Source organism: Hyaena hyaena, unplaced genomic scaffold (genome assembly GCF_003009895.1).
Source record: "Hyaena hyaena isolate Hyena2069 unplaced genomic scaffold, ASM300989v1 scaffold_70, whole genome shotgun sequence".
Classification (NCBI taxonomy): Eukaryota; Metazoa; Chordata; class Mammalia; order Carnivora; family Hyaenidae; genus Hyaena; species Hyaena hyaena.
This window is the reverse complement of record NW_024080701.1, coordinates 2,978,919-2,989,294: the sequence shown is the minus strand read 5'-3', so window position 1 is coordinate 2,989,294 and position 10,376 is coordinate 2,978,919. Positions and strand designations below refer to the sequence as shown.

The 10,376-nt window shown below is 38.3% G+C and overlaps 1 protein-coding gene across 2 annotated transcripts in view; it reads left to right on the top strand.

The window, feature by feature from the left end:
• Positions 1–232: 232 nt before the first annotated feature.
• ZNF106 (zinc finger protein 106) overlaps positions 233–10,376 on the top strand; it is a 59,934-nt gene continuing 49,790 nt past the window's right edge. For both annotated transcript variants that reach the window (XM_039232741.1, XM_039232740.1), the window contains exon 1: positions 233–366. The gene's annotated coding sequence lies outside the window, so the exon portion shown is untranslated. The remainder of the gene's footprint in view (positions 367–10,376) is intronic.

The following is a 10,376-nucleotide window of genomic DNA, read 5'->3' as shown; positions in this document are numbered from 1 at the left end:
GAGAGAGGCTAGTCACAGCTGCGTTCAGTGCAACAGTAACTCTTCCTCAAGCTTGCCTGCCGGCTTTAGATCTTTCCTTCTTTTTGAGTAAAGCTTCTTTCCCCTGTGTCCGTTGTTCACTCTCGTGTGTTCAAATAAAGCTAGATTATTGAGAAAGGCGGACAGCAAAGGGGGAAAAAAAAAGGAGAGCGTGACGGTGGCGGTGTGCGCCTGCGCGCTGGCGGCGGCGGCGGCGGCGGCGGTGCCCGGCGGGGAGGGGGTCCGGAGTGGGCCGCCGGACCCAAAACTGAGGGGGGGGGGCGCCTCAGGGAGTCCCCTCGCCGGGACCTTGGCGGCCTGATGGAGTAAGAGGGGTCCGCTTTGAGTGTGAGTATCGAGAGGCCGGGCTGCGTTGAGGCGTATCGGAATGGGAGGATCCTGGTGGTCTGCCCCTAAGGTTTGGGGCTGCAGGAAGCGGCCGGGTTTTTGCTCATGCTGGCTGCGGCACAGGGGCAACCCGATCCTCCCCTCTCCCGGAGCCCGCGCGGTTTACGGGCAGGCGGTGCTTCTGGCTTCGGGGTGCAGATTCTCGCGGGGGCGTTCCAGCTCTGCTTCCAGCCCCAGCAGGAAACGCGCCTGGAAGAACCTTGACCTTAAGGGGAGGCCGCTCACCTCTTTCGGTCCCCGGTTGCACAGGGGTCCTTCAGACCCAGGTGCTTAAAGGCCTACGGGTCACAGGCCAGGGGACACCTTCGACCTCTTGTGACTGACAGCCTCCGTTCTTTTTCCTCCTTCTGTCTTCTCTCCTTTTGGGATGCGTCTTAATAATTAGGATTTATGGAGCGCTTACTACGTGTCAAGCTGATATTTAATCCGAATCTCGGTGCATAATTATGGGGAGGAAATACTTTGCACTCAAATGCTTTGGTCTGTTAAATTTAATCATCTTTAAGAGTCAGACTTCCTATGGCTCTTAGCAAGTTAGAACTGTCATCCGAGTTAAGGGAAGTTCTTCTCTTACCTAGCAAATGGGTCTTTATCTACCATAATGGTTTGTATAGAATTTACTCAAGCCGAAATAACTTGTGAGCACTTGTAAAAGCCTAATATTATTCCAAGCCCCATGGAAAATCTTAAAATGTGTTTAAAACCCTGTTCTCATGTTTGGTTGTGAATGAATCCATGGAATATTTAGATTCAGTTAAGACTTACGTAGTATTTGCTGCATGTGTACCAGGTACACTCGGGTCTGTCACAAAAAAAAACAACAACAACAGATGAGCTACTGTAATGGAAAGTGGTTTTTTGAAGCATATTTCTGATGAGGTCACTAAGGGTTTGACTATAATTTGCTCAAACTAAACTAGGACAAGAGATGAAATTCACATATGCCAGTGTCATCTTTTTCCTGTTACACCAAGTTAGAGGTCTAAGCACTGTTGAGAAGCCCCTACATTTCAGTTACAGTTTCTAGAGTTAACTCCTCAGTCTTTTCCTGTTACACCAAATTAAATATTCTAAACACTTTTGAGAAGCATCTACATTACAGTTAGAGTTTCTAGAGTTAACTCCTGAGTGTAGAGAATGGTATGTGCTTTTAAAGGTATTAGAGGGGCACCTGGGTGGCTCAGTTGGTTAAGCTTTCGACTTTGTCTCGGGTCATGATCTCACAGCTCATAAGTTTGAGCTTCGTGTTGGGCTCTGTGCTGACGGCTCAGAGCCTGGAGCCTGCTTTGGGTTCTGTGTCTCCCACTTTCTGCCCCATCCCCACTCATACTCTGTCTCTCTCTCAAAAATAAACAAACATTAAAAAATAAAATAAAGGTACTAGATACTTTTTGAAGAGAATTTCAGCATGGCTTGGAAGGTGCTAAGAGAGTGTGAAGGAGTCTGGTCAAGTTAGTTCATAACTAATTGCTTTGATGAAAAGATAATCTAAAAAGGAAAAACTGCAAATGGTAATTATCTAGCTTAGCGCACAGCACATGTAGTCTACTGTATAAGAGGCTCCTGTACAAGAAAAGGAAGGAATAATGGTAGATGCTAGCTGAATTGGTTCTGGGGCCAGGAATGACTCTGTGAGAAATAGACATGTTGTCCATTTCCTAATTCAAATATCATAGTGGGAGGTTTAGGATTAATTTATGTATCCACTGAATAAGAACATGTAGGCAGATAAATTGTGTAGGAATACTTCAACTGAGCATTCAGCATGCTAAATCTCTAATTGAAACCTAACAGTGATTTGCATTTTTTTCCTCTTCTAAACTGAAAGAGACTGTCAAGAAATTAGAACTCCTAAGTGTTCATCAGTAGAGGACTGGTTAAATATTGTTACAATGAGCTGGCCCTCTGTTGTGTGCTAATATTGAGTAATAATCAAGATACAGTAAGTGAAAAAAAGTGAAAAAGAGGTTTTGCAACCATTTGTGTTTTTTTTTAAAAAGTGTATGTATTTGCATATATATATACCTAAACTATATCGGGAAGAATTCAGAAGAAACTGGTAACAGTGACTAGAGGTGGAAGTGGCTGAGAAACAGGAATAGGAAGGGAATCATTTTCTGTATAAATTTTAAAGAATTTTTTATAAAAACTTTTAAACATCCAGAAAAGTAGAGACTATATTGAACCCATGTAAGTTGATTATTCATTTTAAAATCTGTTGTTACATTGCTATTTGCTTGTATTCCTAACATTTCACCCCTACACGCTTTAATACATGTTTCTAATTAAAAGAATATTTTCCTGCATAACTCAATAACATAATCACATTAAGCAGCTAATTCTTTTCTATTCTCTAATACCCAGTGCTTATTAAAATTTCCCAAAATTGGGGGTGCCTGGTTAGCTCAGTGGGAAGAGTATGCGACTTGATCTCAGGATTGTGAGTTCGACCCCCACATTGGGTGTAGAGATTATGAAAAAAAAGGAGACTTAAAAAGTTAAATTAAAAATTTTCCCCAGATTGCCCTTTTTTTTTTTTTTTTTTACTGTTTTTAATCTTATTTCCAGTCAAACTTTATGCGTTGCATTTGGCTATTAGGTCTCTTGAAATCTTTTCAAATCTAGAACATATAACTTTTTTCTTTTTCTCTTTTTTCATCATAACTTGAAGAGACCCTGTCAATTATCTGAATTTATCTGATTGATTCCTAGTGATATCACTTAGCTTGTTACTGCAAACGAAGGTAAGGTAAATGCTTGATTGGATTCAGGTTAAACACTTTGGGTACACTATGGTAGGCTATGCTCTATACTCTAGTTTTTCCCCTACCCGTGATGCCGAGATTAATTAGTGGGTTCAGGTGGTAAATCTGAGTTCTCTATTGAAACCAGATGAAGCGGGAGAAGAAGGGGGGAAAAGTGGTTGGGGAGAGGGAGAGAGGCAAATCCTGAGACTCTTGAATGCTGAGAACAAACTGAGGGCTAGAGGGGGTGGGGCAGAGGGACAGGGGGGTGATGGGCAGGGAGGAGGGCACTTGTTGGGATGAGCACTGGGTGTTATATGTAAACCAACTTAAAAATAAACTATTAAAAAAAAGGAAAACACTGACAAAAAAAAAAGAAACCAGCTGTACTCCCATTTGTTTTTTAAAAATTTGAAACATGTTACCTATTGAAAATGTAAATACCTTTAAAAAAGAAAAGCTCACTGCAAGAAATTGCTGCTTCTTTTTTAAACTGAATCCCTGATTACTAAATGGTAGTATCTTATTTTATAGAAGAGGAATTTGAAGTTCAGAGAGATTAAAATTTACTCAAGGTAGTAAACCTATTAAGCATTTTTAAAAAAAATTTTAATGTTTATTTTTGAGAGAGAGAGACAGAGCGTAAGTGGGGGGAGGAGCAGAGAGAGAGAGGGAGACACAGAATCCAAAACAAGCTCCAGGCTCTGAGCTGTCAGCACAGAGCCAGACGCGGGGCTCTAACTCTCCAACTGCGAGAACACAACCTGAGCCAGTCAGACGCGTAACCAACTGAGCCACCCAGGTGCCCCACCTGTTAAGTATTTTATCTGCTTCAAAGGTCATGCTTTTCCACCAGATGTTGTAAACTATAAACTGGTATATAAATATAAAATTATTACTCCTAGTAGTTATGCTACTCGTCCCTTTATATCTTTTTGGATAGGAAATTGGTTTCTAATTATATTAGGCTTTTTTGGAGTATTAGTAAACTGGGATAGATCTCTACTGTGATGAGCCATTCTGAAAGTTCAAAATAGGTGCAAGTTCAAAAGAGGTGCAAGTCAAACCTTTTGATGATTTCTGGAGTTTCAAAAAAGTTTTGTATAAAGAAGCATTATGCAGACTTGGTTTTGTGCCTTAAGTCTTCTAGGTTAAAAAAAAATGAGTTAAAAGAAAATTTTAAAAAATTAAAAATAATACGTGTGTATTATTGCTTAATTTTTTGAAAAGTACAAAAAGGCCTATAGTGAAAAATAGATTTCCAACCCCTATGCCCTCAGTTTTTTTCCCCAGAGGCAAAAACTATTACCAGTTTTTTGGGTATCCCACTAGATATATTCTACATGTGTATGTATATGTCATTAGAGTAAGTTTTGACATTCATATATAGAAATATCTTAGTAGCAAAACCTAAAATAATACTGTTGAAGGTTATGTCCCAGTTTTTATTGTTTATATTCCAAACATCTTTGCTAACTTTTATTCATTCATTCAGTATTGAGTACTTACTCTATACCAGATGACGTATCAGGTCATAGGAATGAAATAATAACTATGACAGACATTCCTCCTAGCTGTTATTGAGTTTACCCTCTATTGGGAGAGGCAGTCATTAAGCAAATAATTATACTAATGACTGTAGTAAAGATTCGGTACCAGCTTTGTGCCAAACACTTAATATGGATTTTCTAATTTATTCTTCAGAACAGCCCTATGACATTGATTCTGATAATATTTTTGTTTTATGAATGTAGAAACTGAAGCACAAAAAGATTTAATTGTTCAAGATCATACACAACTAGTAAGTGATAGAGCCAGGTTTCAAACACAAGTAGTCTGGTTATAGAGATCTTGCAATCATCCTTTACCCTAATGCAGTGTTGTTGTTGTTGTTTTTAATGAGTTTAAGGTAATCTCCTAGGGAGATTTGGAAATTTGGGGGATGTTTTTTGGTTTCAAAATCATTGAGAGGGTGTCCCTGACTTTACTGGATGAAAATCAGGATTTTAGACATCCTGCAATGTAAAGAGCATTCCTACCCTATACAGTAAAAGCTGTTGTACATTTTACATCACTTTCAAATGTCCCAGAGGATGTCCATGTAGGTGAAAAATCTGTTTTCTGATCACATGAACTTAGAACAATTTGTTTTACACATAAACATTTTGTTTTTTCTTCTGTTTTGTTTTTGCACAGAACATAGTTACTGTGTAAATCAAGAGACTGTACTTTGTTTCAGAGTTTATGAAGAGTTGGTCACTGTTTTGGAAAATCATATCACAGACAGTAATGCTATTCCAGGTATTTTCATCAACAATATAACATACTTTTATCAGTCTGTATTTGCGGTTTTCACATTCATAGTCTTCATCTAATATGGTCAGACCCAACCATTTACATGTTGAAATATTATTTTTTCAATTCTTTTTTAAATATTTATTTTTGAGAGAGAAAGGGTGCCAGCAGGGGAGAGGCGTTGGGGAGGGGGCTGACATGGTGGACAGAGAATCTGAAGCAGGCTCCATGCTGACAGCACAGAGCCTGATCCGGAATTCATGAACTGTGAGATCATGACCTGAGCTGAAGTTGGACACTTAATGGACTGAGCCACCCAGGTGCCCTTATATTGATATTTAATATTATACATGTGTAAGTTACGGTAGTTCTGAATTTCATTAAGGATAGGAGCTATTACAAAATATTTATGATAAAAAGGTATAAATACTTTGAAAGAAAAGTTGCATGGTGACATTTGGGGCAGCTACTTGAGGAGCATCCTGGGGATTGTTATAATTATATCTCATGTATGAATGATAATTCCTGTAATGTTTTAGAGAAAAAAGGGGGTATTGTGTTTGATATGGTTGAGAACTGCTGCTCTACTGCCTATCTTAGAAATAGTCACAGTTGTGATAAGTGATATGAAGGAAGTAACAGGATTTTAGGAGAGAAGTGTATATGAGGGAGTATGGCCTAATCTGAGAGATCAGGGAGTGCTTCCCCAGGCAACTGACTTTTGGATTGAGATTTGAAGGTTGAGTAGTTAACTAGGAATAAAAGCATTCCAGGGAGAGGGACCAGCATATGAAAAGCCCTGTGGAAGGAGCATGGATGGTAGAATGGAAAAACCGGAAATACCATTTTGTCTGGTGTACAGAGATCTAGGGAAAATATAACTCAAACCTAATACTTATTAACGAGGATCGTATCAAGTGGGCTTTGTTAAGCCTATTTTGGATTTATCATAAATAGTTGGATGCATTGAGGGGCTTTTTTATTATTTATTTTTAATGTTTATTTATTCTTGAGAGAGAGAGAGACAGAATGTGAGCGGAGGAGGGGCAGAGAGAGAGAGAGAGAGGGACAGAGGATCTGAAGTGGGCCTGTGCTGACAGTAGTGACCCCAATCCGGCACTCGAACTCATGAACTGTGAGATCATGACATGAGATAAAGTTAGATGCTCAACTGACAGAGCCACCCAGATGGCCCATATTAATAATTTTATTTAGTATGATGGAATAGGTATTCTGCCTCAATGCATACAGACAGATTGGCTAAAAGTAAATGCATGGAAAAAAAGATGTACCTTTCAATCAGTAAGCATAAGAAGGCTAGAATGGCTATGTTCATATCAGATAAAGTAGAGTTCAAGATAAAGTGTTTTGTGGTGCCTAGGTGGCTCACTCAGCTGAGCATCTGACTCTTGATTTGGCCCAGGTCATGGTCTCACGGTTTGTGGGTTTGGGTCCCACATCAGGTTCTGTGCTGGGGGTGCAGAGCCTGCTTAAGATTTTCTCTCTCCCTCCCTCTCTCTCTCTCTCTCTCTCTCTCTCTGTCCCATCTCCCTCTCTCTGCCTCTACCCTGCTTGCTCTCTTTCAAAATAAATAAACTTGAAAAAAATTAAAGAAAAAAGATAGTGTGTTGGAAGAGTTAAGGGAGTCCTAATGATAAAAATGTCGATTCATGACATTATCATAAACACATATGTGCCAAATGCCAGAGCTTCAAAATACATCAAGTAAAAATTTATATAATTAAAAAAAGAAGGGGCACCTGTGTGGCTCATTCAGTGACGTAAATGTCTGGCTCTTGGTTTTGGCTCAGGTCATGATCTTGTGGTTCATGAGGTTGAGCCCAATGTCAGGCTCTGTGCTGACAGTGGAGATCTTTTGGGGTTCTTTCTCCTCTCTCTCTTCCCCTCCCTTGCTCATGCTCACTTTCTCTCAAAATAAACTAAAAAAAATTAAAAAAAAAATAGATACGAATCATAGAGACCTTAACATTCTTCTCAATACCTGATAGCTAAAGAAACAAAAAATCAGTATAGATCTGCACCCAACTACTACAGAATACATTTCTTTTCCCCAAATTACTTATAGACCAGATGCTGGGCTGTGAATCATGTCTTGATAATTTGAAAGGATTGTAATGGTATAGAATATATTCTTTGACCATGATGGGATTAAAGTAGAAATCAAGATGACTAAAATACCCCACAGATATTTGGAATCTCAGTGAAACTTCTAAACCTATGTGTCAATAAAGAAATCACAAGAGAGAAAGTAATTTGAACTGGATGATGAAAATACAGCATCAAAATTCGTAGAATAATGTTCATAGCCAAGAGGAGCCTGAGGAGACATCATGACCAAATGTAATGTGGTAGCCTGGTTGCAATCCTGAAAGAGAAAAAGGATATTAGGTAAAAAATCTGGTTGGGGTGTCTGGGTGGCTCAGTTGCTTCAGCGTCTGACTTCATCTCAAGTCATGATCTCCTGGTTCGTGAGTTCGACCCCTGCATTGGGCTCTACACTGACAGTGGAAAGCCTGCTTGGGATTCCTTGTTTGTCTGTCTGTCTGTCTGTCTCTCTCTCTCTCTCTCTGCTCCTACCCCACTTGTGCGCTCTCTCTCTCAAAAATAAACTTTTAAAAATATCTGGAAGTAAAATATGAACTTAATAATGTATCAGTATTCTTGTATTAATTATGACAAACTATCATGTAATGCAAGATATAAATCATAGGAAACTAGGAGTGGTATATGTAGGTACTATTTTTGCAATTTCTCTAAATCTAAAACTATTCTGATATATGTAGTTTTGTTCTTTAATTTTTTTTTATTATTTCTGAGAGAGAGAGACAGCATGAGCAGGGGAGGGTCAGAAAGAGAGGGAGACACAGAATCTGAAACAGGCTCCAGGCTCTGAGCTAGCTGTCAGCACAGAGCCCAATGCGGGGCTCGCACCCATGAACCATGAGATCATGACTTGAACTGAAGTTGGATCCTCAGCCGACTGAACTATCCAGGTGCCCTTCTAATATATGTAGTTTATTAAAAGTCCTTTAAAAAATTGTAGGATGCAGTTAATGGTGTGCTTAGAGGGAAGTTTATAATTTCAAACACCTATTTTAGAAAAAGGAGGTCTAAAGATAGTGGTCTAAAGTTCTACCTTATGAAGCTGGTAAACAAAGAGCAAGATAAATCCAAAGTAGAAAGGAGAAAAAAATAATAAAGACAATAGAAGTAATCAGTGAAATAGAGAAAGACAAATAATAGACAAAATTACAAAGTCAGAAGTTGGTTCTTTGAAAAGACTAATAATGTTGATAAACCCATAGATACACTGATAAAAACAGAACACAAATTACTATTATCAAGAATGAAAGGGATTTATCAGTATAGATCCTGTAGAACAATAAGGAGATATTATAAACAACCTTATGTCAAAAAATTTGATGTAATAACTCTACAGTTTCTTGAAAATATCAACATACTAAAGCTGTCACAAATTGAAACAAAATCTGAATAGACATATTAAATGGGATATTGATAAAAAAAATCTTCCTATAAAGAAAACTCAAGGCCATAAATGGTTTCACTAATGAATTCTATCAAATATTTTTTGTTTCTTGGTTTTTGTTTTTTAAGTAGGCTTCACACACAGTGTGGAGCCCAATGCGGGGCTTGAACTCATGATCCTGAGATCAAGACCCGAGCTGCGATCAAGAGTCTGATGCTCAACCAACTTAGCCATCCAGGCACCCTGAATTCTATGAAGTATTTAAAGAAGAAATAGGGGTGCCTGGGTGGCTCAGTTGGTTAAGCATCCAACTTCTGCTCAGGTCATGATTTTGTGGTTTTTGGGTTCAAGCCTTGCATGGGGCTCTGTGCTGACAGCTCAAAGCCTGGAGCCTCCTTCGGATTCTGTGTCTCCCTCTCTCTCTTGGCCCCCCCCCCCCCGCTTGTGCTCTATCTCTGTTTCTCTCTGTCTAAAAAATAAATAAATATTAAGAAAAGTTAAGAAGTAACGTCAGTCTTACATAAACTACCAAAAAATAGACAAAAGGGAATCGCTTCCAAACTCATTTCACTAGTCTATCATTACCCTATTAATAAAACCAGATAAAGATGTTACAGATTTAAAAGAAAATTACAGAAATGTGCCTTATGAGCATAGACCCCTTATGATTCTGGGCAAAATATTAACAAATCATAAAACATTATGATTAAGTGATTAAGGATAGATATGTATCTTTCTGATACAGCAAATATAGTAAGATGCTAATAGCAGAACCTAGATGGTAGATATAGGGATATATGGGAACCTGGATGTGGGATATTCACTATGAGAAGCTTTCAGCATTTTTTGTGTTTGAAATTTTCCAAAATACAATGTAGGGAGAAAAGAGAATATTATGAACAGATTTGTATTTTAAAGAGATTACTTCTGCAGTGTGAGGAATTGGGAAGGTACAGAATTAGCGGAGAGTATTTTAAGAAAGGCTGCTGAGAACATTTAGGAGGATATTATACAGCTGTTGTTTTTAAGGTGACAATTTCAAGGTAAATTTGAGCCTTGGGGAAATTTCCAAGCTGTTTTAATGCTGAACTTTTGAACAGTACCAAATTTTTTCTGAGCATATTTTTTTTTTTTTACCACTTGTTGAGATATTTGGATATATCACTGTATGTATGTAAGCTTTTAGTAAACAGATTTTTGACAATTACAAAGTGATGTTGTAATTTCAGAAATTTGCTGATACCACTACTTAGCAGCACATAAATTCCTCCCTAAAATCTGATGAAATATATGGTGACCTTTTCAGAGACTTAACAATTTTATAAATATAGGACAAAGGCATTTAGAAAGCTCTTTAAAAAAATTTAATGTTTATTTTTGAGAGAAAGAGTGCAAGCAGGGGA